This window comes from Ornithorhynchus anatinus, chromosome 10 (genome assembly GCF_004115215.2).
Source record: "Ornithorhynchus anatinus isolate Pmale09 chromosome 10, mOrnAna1.pri.v4, whole genome shotgun sequence".
In the NCBI taxonomy this organism is placed as follows: Eukaryota; Metazoa; Chordata; class Mammalia; order Monotremata; family Ornithorhynchidae; genus Ornithorhynchus; species Ornithorhynchus anatinus.
In genome coordinates, this window is record NC_041737.1 from 36,793,738 (window position 1) to 36,804,408 (window position 10,671).

General features: G+C 41.5%; 1 non-coding gene across 1 annotated transcript; it reads left to right on the forward strand.

Moving 5' to 3' along the window:
* The first annotated feature begins 1,296 nt into the window (after positions 1-1,296).
* On the forward strand, positions 1,297-1,434 carry LOC114814881. Its single transcript, XR_003762677.1, has one exon. It is a non-coding gene; the product is annotated as a small nucleolar RNA SNORA7 (small nucleolar RNA).
* Positions 1,435-10,671: the final 9,237 nt, after the last annotated feature.

The window sequence follows — 10,671 nt, forward strand, 5'->3', positions numbered from 1 at the left end:
TGGTGTTAACCTTCTCACTGTGCCTTGATCTCACCTGTCTTGCTGCCAACCTTTGGCCCACATCCTACCTCTGGCCTGGAACGCCCTCCCTCCTCAAATCCACCAATCACTCTTCTCCACTTCAAAGCCCTACTGAAGGCACACCTCCTCCAAGAGGCCTTCCCAGATTAAGCCCTACTATTCCTCATCTCCCATGCCCTTCCATGTCACCCTGACTCACTCCCTTTGTTCTTCTCCCCTCTCCCCACCCCACAGCACTTATTAATATATCTATAATTTAGTTTATTTATATTGATGCCTGTTTGCTTGTATTGATGTTAGTCTCTCCCCCTTTACACTGTGAGTTTGTTTTGGGCAGAGACTGTCTCTCTTTATTGTTGTATTGTACTTCCTCAAGCACTTAGTACAGTGCTCAGCACACAGTGAGCGCTCAATAAATATGATTGAATGAATGAATGATTAACTGTCCTCCAAGATAACACTCCGTGGGTCAGCAAATTACATATGCTTACATACCCTAGTTGAAGAAGTATTTCCTCTTTTTGGTTCTGAATTTGCCACCTTCAAGCTTCAGGTGGTGCCCCCGTGATGGGTTTTGGAAAACAACCATGGCATAATCACCCTTTCCTTACCCTCATAATTTGAATCAGCATGGCCTAGTGGAAAGATCACAGGACTGGAAGTCAGAAGGCCTGGGTTCTAATTCCAGATCTGCCATTTGTCTGCTGATGACTTTGGAGAAGTCACTTAACTTTTCTCAGTCTCCTCATCTGTAAAATGGGAATTCAATCCCTGTTCTCCAACCTACTTAGACTCTGAGCCTATGTGAGGCAGGGACTGTGTCTGACATGATTAACTCTTATCTACCCTATCACTAAGAACAGTATTTGAGACATTAAACCTCAATTAGGTTCCCTCTCATCCTTCTCGTTTCCTGAAATACTAATCTAAAAGTAGCCTACTAATCCCCCTATGGAAGTTGCTCCATTAAGTGCTTATTTTGATGACCCTTCCTTGTACCTTCTCCAGCTGTGATGTCCTTTCTATGATGCAGCAATCAAACAATAAATGGTATTTATCTAGTGTCAATTTTGTACAGAGCACTGTATTAAGCATTTGGGAGAGTACAACACAACCAAGTTGGTAGATATTTTCTCTGCCCATCAGGAGCTTATGGAAGCAACGATGACCGCATATGATCCATAGAAAAGAAGAGGGAGAGAGAGATAAAGAGTGAGAGAAAGAAATAGTGATAGAGAATCGTCCTTTTTATTTAAAGATGGCTACAAAACATTTCCCCTCTCAGGGTCGCACCTGGAGAGTTTCCAGTACTCTACCAATCTCGGCTCTAGGAGTGAGAGTCAAGCAGAGTCCTACCCATTCCATTCCTAGCTTGGACAGTGGCTAGCGAGTGGAAGGCAATCTGCTGGGCAGGATCAGCATGGGAGAGAGTCAAGGGTGGATACTCAAGCTTATTGCACAGAAGAAGACAACGGTAAATCACTTCCATATTTTTACCAAGAAAACTCTATGGATACACTACCACAACAATTGCAGATGGGCATTTTGGGAGAGGTGTATCCATGGCATCCCTATAGGTCAGAGATGACTCAAAAGCATAAGACAAACCACGTTGGTTGAGACTGTGCTTCACTGTGTCTTTAAATGTTTCATTCCAACTTCTTATTTGCATGTGTTCCCTTTCATTTCCTGTAAGCAGCTGTTTAGGAATCCTCCTGTTATCCATTCTCATCACCTGAACAATGGTTGACAAGATCTCTAACCACAAGGTTCAGGAGAGCAGTCAGCTCTTGAACATGTGACACAAAGCTAATAAGGTCCTTAGGCTTGTATCACAAATTCTTTATGGATTATTAACTGGATACATTTTTTGGTATTCCATTTCATATTAAGGGGGAAAATGTACACTATCAAGGCAAATGTGTCCTCTTTGACCTTTGATGTTAGATGTCACTGAAGGTTTTATTTCTCCCCCTTGGGTTCATATTGTATGCCAGCCCATTCCTGTTCTATTCAGGAAGTTATTTTCTGTGCAGAAGTAACAGGGCAATTTTCCTCTTGCTTGACTGTTCCTTGAATGAGTTTAAGAGGCAAGGCAACACTCCTTCATTCGGTCAAAAAATCATTTTGTTACCTCAGGAAGAAGCCTTTTGTTAAGCTGTGGACATTACGTTTTCCAGGTTCATTAGCCAGTTGGCACTGTTTGGGTTAATGATCCATGCTACAGTGATTCAAACTGTTGGGGCATTCCATCTTCCATCTCAAAGAAAACACTTCAGTCAGGGCCAAAGAGTAGACAGAGAGAACTATGGATTTAGAGTTGTAGTGACTGATAGTTTCTTCAGTAGGCTATGTCACAGAGCTGTCCATCAGCCTTCTGATGTTCATTCATTCAGTTGTATTTTTTGAGCACTTCCTGTGTGCAAAGCACTGTACTAACCACTTGGGAGAGTACAATACAACAATGTTCCTCAGGACACCAACCACGTGGGATGGGAAGGGATGGTGATGAGTTTTCCTCTTAAGACTTTCTTCTAGAATATCTTTAGTCACCTAATTCTGCTTGTTAATATGACAGTTTGAATTTTTAATAGGAAACTTTCCAATTTCAAAAAGACTTCAAGGGGATACTGTATGGATTAACTGAAAAACACCCTAGAAAACTTAAAAAATACAAAGTGTTCTTACCTGAAAGCTAAACACGTTATTTTCATTTTCCATTCTAAAGAGGCTGTCTAACAAGATTAGCCCAAACCTCCCTTTGGAGCTGGAGCAATTTTAGATGGACAATTTTAGAAAAAGATATATATATACTTACCTCTGGGGTCCAAGAACACCTAGAAGAATTCAGCCTGATTATTTCCCTCTGTGTTCCAGGCTTGTGAGAGACCCAGTATTTTCCTGAGGTAACTGCATAGAGAAACATGGAGTTTGTTTCCAGTCAGAAAGTTTTATGGGAAAATTGTCAGTAAAGGTTTTTTCTTTTTGTTTGTTTTGTTTTTAATGGCATTTAAGTGCTTACTATACATTAAGCACTTTTCTAGGTGCTGGGGCACATATGAATTACTCAGGTTGAAAACAGCCCCTGTCCCACATGGGGCTCACAGTCAAATAGGAGGGAGAGCAGGTATTGAACCCCATTTTGAATTGTGGAAACTGAGGCACAGAGCAGTTAAGCAATTTGCCCAAAATGACATAGCAGGCAAGTGATGGAGCTGAGATTAGAACCCAGTTCCTCTGGCTCCCAGGTCCATTATTTATCCACTAGGCCTCTTCCCATGTTCATATCTCATTTATATTGTTACCTAAAAACTAACTCATATTCATAGCCCCTTTTCTTTCCCCTGCCTATCTGTAAATTACTTTAGTGTATCTTCCCACACTAGATTTTAAGCTTCTTGAGGGTAGGGATCATATATACTGATTCTACTGTACTCTCCCAAGTGCTTAGTATAGTTCTCTGCAAGAAGTTGGTGCTCAATACACACTTTTGATTGACTGATTGATGACTTCTGGAAAAGGAACACTGATATTCAGTTCCCAATAAGCCCAGGAGGGAGATGCATAATGAATGGGGGAAAATTTTGAGGGTAATGCTAATAATAATAGAAAAAGAAGCATAGTGAACAAAGGTGATTCTTGATCCGAGTGGGTAACCAATTGGGGATTGTTAAAGATAAGTGAAAAATGTCTCATCTCTTTCTGGGAAAGAAACTCCTTTCCTATTCTTTCTCTGCCCTGATTTGGGTCTCAGTGATGCATTCTCTTCTCTTCAAACCTTTACTTTCAATCTGTTCATCTCAAGCTTCCTCTAAACTCCTCATTTTTGGCATAATTTAAGATCTTGGTGGCTCCTTTTATTGGAAAAGCATTTTGAAATCATCTGTGACTACCTTCATCGCTTCTAAACCCCTGCTCAGAGAATAGAACACATGATTGCCCTTCTCATTGGAAAACTGCTGTGATGAGTAATACTGATTCAGGACTGGACTAGTCTAAGCATGCTTCCCAGGGAAGCCTGGTTAAAAAATGGACAGTATCACAGTTCACATCATCATCATCATCACTATCATTATCATCCTCTTCGTTACACTGACCTCTTCATATTCTTTAACTGCCCACCACTTAAACTAAAAACAGAAGAACGCAACTATTATGTAACAAGAAGCACCTACCTTTTCCCCATTTTTTCCTGCTTTATGAGGTGATTGTGTTTTTTAGAAGGGAAATGAGATCTCCTCCATGTGGCATTCCTTGATTAATCCTCCACCCTCCTAAGCATGCTTTCCCCTCAGTTACCTCAGCATTCCTATGCTCTTATCCATTTATTTTCTATTTTTGATTTTTGCTCATTTGTTAATGATTTAATAATAATAATGATGGTATTTGTTAAGCGCTTACTATGTGCAGAGAACTGTTCTAAGCGCTGGGGTAGATACAGGGTAATTAGGTTGTCCCACGAGAGGCTCACAGTTAATCCCCATTTTACAGATAAGGCATCTGAGACACAGAGAAGTTAAGTGATTGCCCACAGTCACACAGATGACAAGTGGCAGAGCCGGGATTCAAACCCATTACCTCTGACTCCCAAGCCCAGACTCTTTCCACTGAGCCACGCTGCTTCTCTAATAACAATAATGTTGGTTACTGTTAAGCACTTACTATGTGGAGAGCACTGTTCTAAGTGCTGGAGTTCATACAGGTTGAGCAGGTCATCCCATGTGAGGCTCACAGTTAATCCCCATTTTATACATGAGGTAACTGAGGCACAGAGAAGTTAAGTGACTTGCCCACAGTCACACAGCTGACAAGTGGCAGAGCCAGGATTCGAACCCATCACCTCTGACTCCCAAGTCCGGGCTCTTTCCACTGAGCCATGCTACCCTCTTCTATATATCAATCAATTAATCAATCTCCCCATCTTCAAAGCCTTACTGATGGCACAACTCTTCCAAGAAGCCTTTCCAGACTAAGCCCTTCTTCCTCATCTCCCACTCCTTTCTGCATCACCCTGATTTGCTCCCTTTATTTAGTCTCCCATCCCAGCTCCACAGTTATGTACGTATCTGTAATTTATTTATTTATATTAATGTCTGTCCCCGCCTCTAAACTATAAGCTCATTGTGGGCAGGGAATGTGTCTGTTTATTGTTATAACATACTGTCCCAAGCACTTAGTACAATGTTCTGCACACAGAAAGTGCTCAATCAATACAATTTTCTGACTGGCTATCTACTGAGAACTCACTGTGTGTAGTACTTTTAGGAGAGTACTATACAACAGGGTTGGTAGACATGTTCCCTGCCCACAGTGCGCTTATATTTAGAGTGAGTTTATATCATTTTTATTTATTCACATGCACTTTAATAATGATAATAATAATAGTATTTGTTCAATGTTTATTATGTTCCAGGCACTGTACTGAGCTCTGGGTTAGGTACAAGATACTCAGGTTGGACACAGTCCCTGTCTCACATAGGGCTCACAGTCTTAATCCCCATTTTACAGATGAGGTAACTGAGGCACAGAGATATTTATATCATCTAGCATTCATCTACTTATCTCTATCTATTAGCACTTTGCCTCCTCTGTGTTGCACTAAAATATTAAGTCAACCGAGGAAGAGAGCACAGAACTTTGACTAAAAGAGTCAGGCAGCAGTTCCAAATGGGGAAATGACCATTAATATACTTGTTTAAATAGATTTTCATAGGTATTTGTGTTACGGTTGAACTCTAACCTTGACTCATGGCAAGCCGATATTCTTTTTTCGAAATCCTTTTACATCCATCACATATACTGAAATGTCGTGTCAGCTCCTATATTATTATTCATTTCCATTTGAAAATAACCCATCTTTTCTATAGCCTATAATGGGGTCTGAATTTAACAAATAAAATTGTTAAATATCATTTTAAATACCACTTGAGTATCCAGCAGCATCCTGTCAATAAGGACAGGCTAGTTGGCTCTGGTGACCCGTGGGACAGCTAGGACAAGAGCCTCCATTCATGTCCCTCCCATATTCTTCTTAAGAGTACAGAAGTGATGTCAATCATTGAAGGTAGAGGCAGTGGAAAGAAGTCAAGTGAGAAGGTGAAGAGATGAGTATCAAAGGACAGAGGCAGGAGTCCGGCCACTTTCTTGAAGTGTCTCTGAAATGATGGTACCTGAGAGCCCCAGACTGTCTCCTATTATTGGTGTGGGTCACCTGAACAGCACTCTCTCTGTCAGGTAATAAACAAAATGGCTTAGTGGAAAGAACAAGGGCCTGGGAGTCAGAAGACCTGGGTTCTAGCCCCAGCTCTGCCACCTATCTGCTGCGTGACCTTGGGCAAGTCACTAAAGTTCTATGTGCCCCAGTTCCCTCAACTGTAAAATGAGGATTAAGATTGTGAGCCCCATGTGGGTCATGGACTGTGTCTAACCTGATTATCTTTTCTCTACTCCAGCACTTAGTTCAGTGCTTAATCCATCACTAAATCCTGTCAGTGCGACCTTCACAACATCACAAAAATCTGCCATTTCCTCTGCATCTAAACTGCTACTATATTAGTCCCAGAATTTATCCAATTCCTCTTTGATTACTGTATCAGCCTCCTTGCTGACCTTTCTGCCTCCTCTCTCCCCACTCTAGTCCATACTTCACTCTGCTGCCTGGTTCATTTTTCTACAAAAACTTTGAGGACATGTTTCCCCACTCTTCGAGAAACTCCAGTGGTTGCCCATCCACCTCCCTATCAAACAAAAACTCCTCACCATTGGCTTTAAAGCACACAATCACCTTGTTCCCATCTACCTCACCCCACTCCTCTCATACTACAACCCAGCGCACACATTTCACTCCTCTGGTGCTAATCTTCTCACTATATCTTAAGCTCATCTATCTCACTGGCGACTCCTTGCCCATGTCCTCCCTCTGGCCTGGAACTCCCTTCTCCTTTGTATCTGAGAGACCACCACATCCTAAAACCACATCTCCTCCAAGAGGCCTACCCCAAGTAAAGCCTCATTTCCCTACCTGCTCACCCTTTTTGGTAACCTATGCACTTAGATCTGTGCCCTTTATGCACTTGATATTCATCCCACTCTCAGCTCTACAGCGTTTAGGTACATATCATTATACCCTGCCATTTCCCCTATCTGTAATTTATTTCATCTTCTAGACTGTATGCTCCTTGCGGACAGGAATCATTCCTACCAACTCTATTGTATTTACTCTCCCAAATGCTTAATACAGTGCTCTCAATACAGTAAGTGCTCAATAAATACCATCAGTTGACTGATTGATTGACTGATTGGTCTCCCAGGCTTCCCAGCTGGCCAGGCCAAGCCAAATGAAATGAGGAAGTTGCCCATTTGCTAAGTGGGGCAAGACTGACTCTGCTCTTCCAGAAAAAAAGATAGATCAGTAGACGTAGTACTAGAAATAATGGTAATACTACAGGGAAGCAGTGTGGTATAGTGGATAGAGCATAGGCTTGGCTGTCAGAAGGACTCTGTAATTTATTTATTTATATTAATGTCTGCCTTCCCCTCTAGACTGTAAGCTCACTGTGGTCAGGGAATGTGACCTGTTTATTGGTGTATCGTACTCACCCTAGTGCTTATTACAGTGTTCTACATACAGTAAGTGCTCAATAAATATCACTGAATGAATGAATAATCCCAGCTCTGCCACTTGTCTGATGTGTGATCTTTGCTCAGTTATTTAACTTCTTTGTGCCTCAGTTACCCCATCTGTAAAATGGGGATTGAGACTGTGAGCCTCATGTGGGACAGGGACTGTATCTTGAAAAGATGCTCCTGTGAAGCAGAGATATAGCTGGGTTGATTATTTACTGTTTGGTCAAGCAGGAAAATTAACTGCGGTCAGGGAACGTGTCTACCAACTCTGCTATATTGTACTCTTGCAAGTGGCTAGTACAGTGCCTGGCACAGATTAAGTGCTTAACAAATACCACAATTATTATTAATTTTGCTTACTGTATGCTGAGCACTGTACTAAAGGCTAGATAAAGTATCCAGCTAAGAGTTAGACGTGTACTTGACCCTCCAAGTGCCCACAGCTGAGAAGGATTTGGGAAATAATAAACATGCAAAACAATATAGAAGGTAGCATAATATAAAATAAGGGGCTGATTTTAGTCTTAGTATTTGTTTTAGTATGGTATTTGTTAAGCGCTTACTACCTCTGACTCCCGGGCCCATGATCTATCCACTATGCCACACTGTTTCTCTAATCCTACTCTGATTACTATAATAGCAATTTATTGAGAACAAGAGATGGAAGACACATATGCACCAAGCCATGTGTCTTGGAAATGCAGAAAAGAACTGCATACCTGGAATTTCAGATCAGTCTGAAATTGACTGAATTTCAGGGATCAGTCAATCAATGGTATTTATTGATCACTTGCACTGGGCAAAGCATGGAACTAAGTGATTGGGAGAGTATAATGCAATAGAGTTGGTAGACATGTTCACTGAACTAGCAAGAAATAATACAGTCCATTCCCTCTGTTGCCAGTAAACCCACACCAGAACCACCAAAGTTTGATTCACTCCTTAAAATGTTCACAATCAGGAAGTACCCATGCTCTTGAATAATGACCAATTCCTGTGATAACAAACCCTCAAGTTGAGGCCAAAACCCTATTTATCCTTGATCTTTCCTTGGCTACCATTCTTCATCTACTTGAAAGCCTCCCCCATTTGTGAGTGCAGGTGATTCCATCTGGAAAATCTCTCCTTCCGTTCTCGCCATGGACCATCAGAAAGTGTCTGACCTTACTGCAATTTATAGTTTGTTCTAATGAACTTTCAGTGAATCAGCTCTACCTAAAGAGGATTTCAGTATTGTTTGGTTGTCTCCATCAGTATTTGTCCAACATAATTTCAAGACATAAATTGCTCCTCTCTCGGAGTGATATTCTTCTGAGAATAATTGTTTCTTACATTAATTAATCAATCAATTGTATTTAATGATTATTTAGTGTGCACAGAGCAATGTACTACTGGGAGAGTACAATGCAGCCTAGACAGAGAAAGAAAGAGAGGGAGAGTGTATTTTTGCATGTGTGCATGTGTTGGGGGTTGTTCTTCAGATTGATGATGATGATGATGCGAGAGGCCTTTCCAGATTAAGCCCCACTTTTCCTCATCTCCCACTCCCTTCTGCATTACCCTGACTTGCTCCATTTGCTCTTGCCAGCCCCACAGCACTTATGTACATATCTGTAATTTTATTTATTAGTACTAATGTCTGTCTCCCCCTCCTCTAGACTGTGAGCTCATTGTGGGCAGGGATTGTCACTCTTTATTGTTGTATTGCACTTTTCCAAATGCTTAGGACAGTGCTCTGTACTCCCTAAGCACTTAATTTGATTGAATGAATGAATGTTATTGAGAGTGAGATTTTTATCAGAATGTGTGGCTGTCACTCATTAGACCAGTGTACAATTGACTATCCCTTCCAGAACACACAGGGTACTTGCAAAACCTGTCCCATGCAATACTATTGCATCTTTTACCCTCAGTGCCTTCTGTTCTTTTTTTTTCTCCCTCGTGGTATCACAATCTTCTTGAATCCTGTGTTCCCAGACAGTCACCCCATATCTGATTCCAGCACAGCAGGCAGAGCTGTCTCACAAACACATACCCCACATGCACACAACTATTGACATTTTTCGGTAATAGATTGTGCTCCTGAGATTAGAGCTGTGTAATTCAGAACCTGGGTCTTCATTTATCAGACCAGAAGCTATTGAAATGGAAAGGAGCTAAGCAATTACTTCAGCAGCTCATCTGTCAAAGTTTCCACGATTCCTCAAGTCGTGTTAGTGATGGGTCCTTCTTCGGTCTCTCAGCCAGGACTGCGCCTTGGGAGAGGAACTGTCTATGGTTAACTTGCATCTGACAGGGCTACATTTTTGAGGTTGTCACTATAAATTTACTTTTCTTCTTGTCCTGCGTCTTTGGGAAGTGGAAAGTGACTAATCAAAGACTCAAGTATCGAATTAATAAGAAGACACCAGCCGGATTTTCATCTGTAATCAATGTTGTGATGGCACAGGCCAATTGCATTTTGAACTTTCATGGTTTCATAAGAGTGAGAGAATTTCTGGGATGAAAACATCAAGCATAAGCAGCCTGGCAGCTCAGCTGGCCCTCTTCCCACACCCTTCTCCACAGGCAATACATGGTGAGATTGCACTGACTTGCTCAGGTCTTTGGGCAAGAGACAATGACTCTTTGTATTTTTAAACAGACTATATATCTGTCTCTCCCATTAGATCATTAGTCCATTTCCCTCTGACTTAGACTGTGAGCTTTATGTGGGATAGGGACTATGTCCAACCTTATTACCTTGTATCTACCCCAGCACTTTTTTTTTAATGGTAATTGTTAAGCACTTACTATGTGCCCAGAACCGTACTAAGCACTAGGGTAGATACAAGAATCAGGTTGGACACATTCCCTGTCCCATATGGGGCTCACAATTTTAATCCTCATTTTACAGATGAGGTTACTGAGGCCCTGAGAAGAGAAGTGACTTGCCCCAAATCATACAGCAGGCTAGTGGTAGAGCTGGCATTAGAACCAAAGTCCTTCTGACTCCCAGGCCCCATGCTCTCTTCATTAGGCACA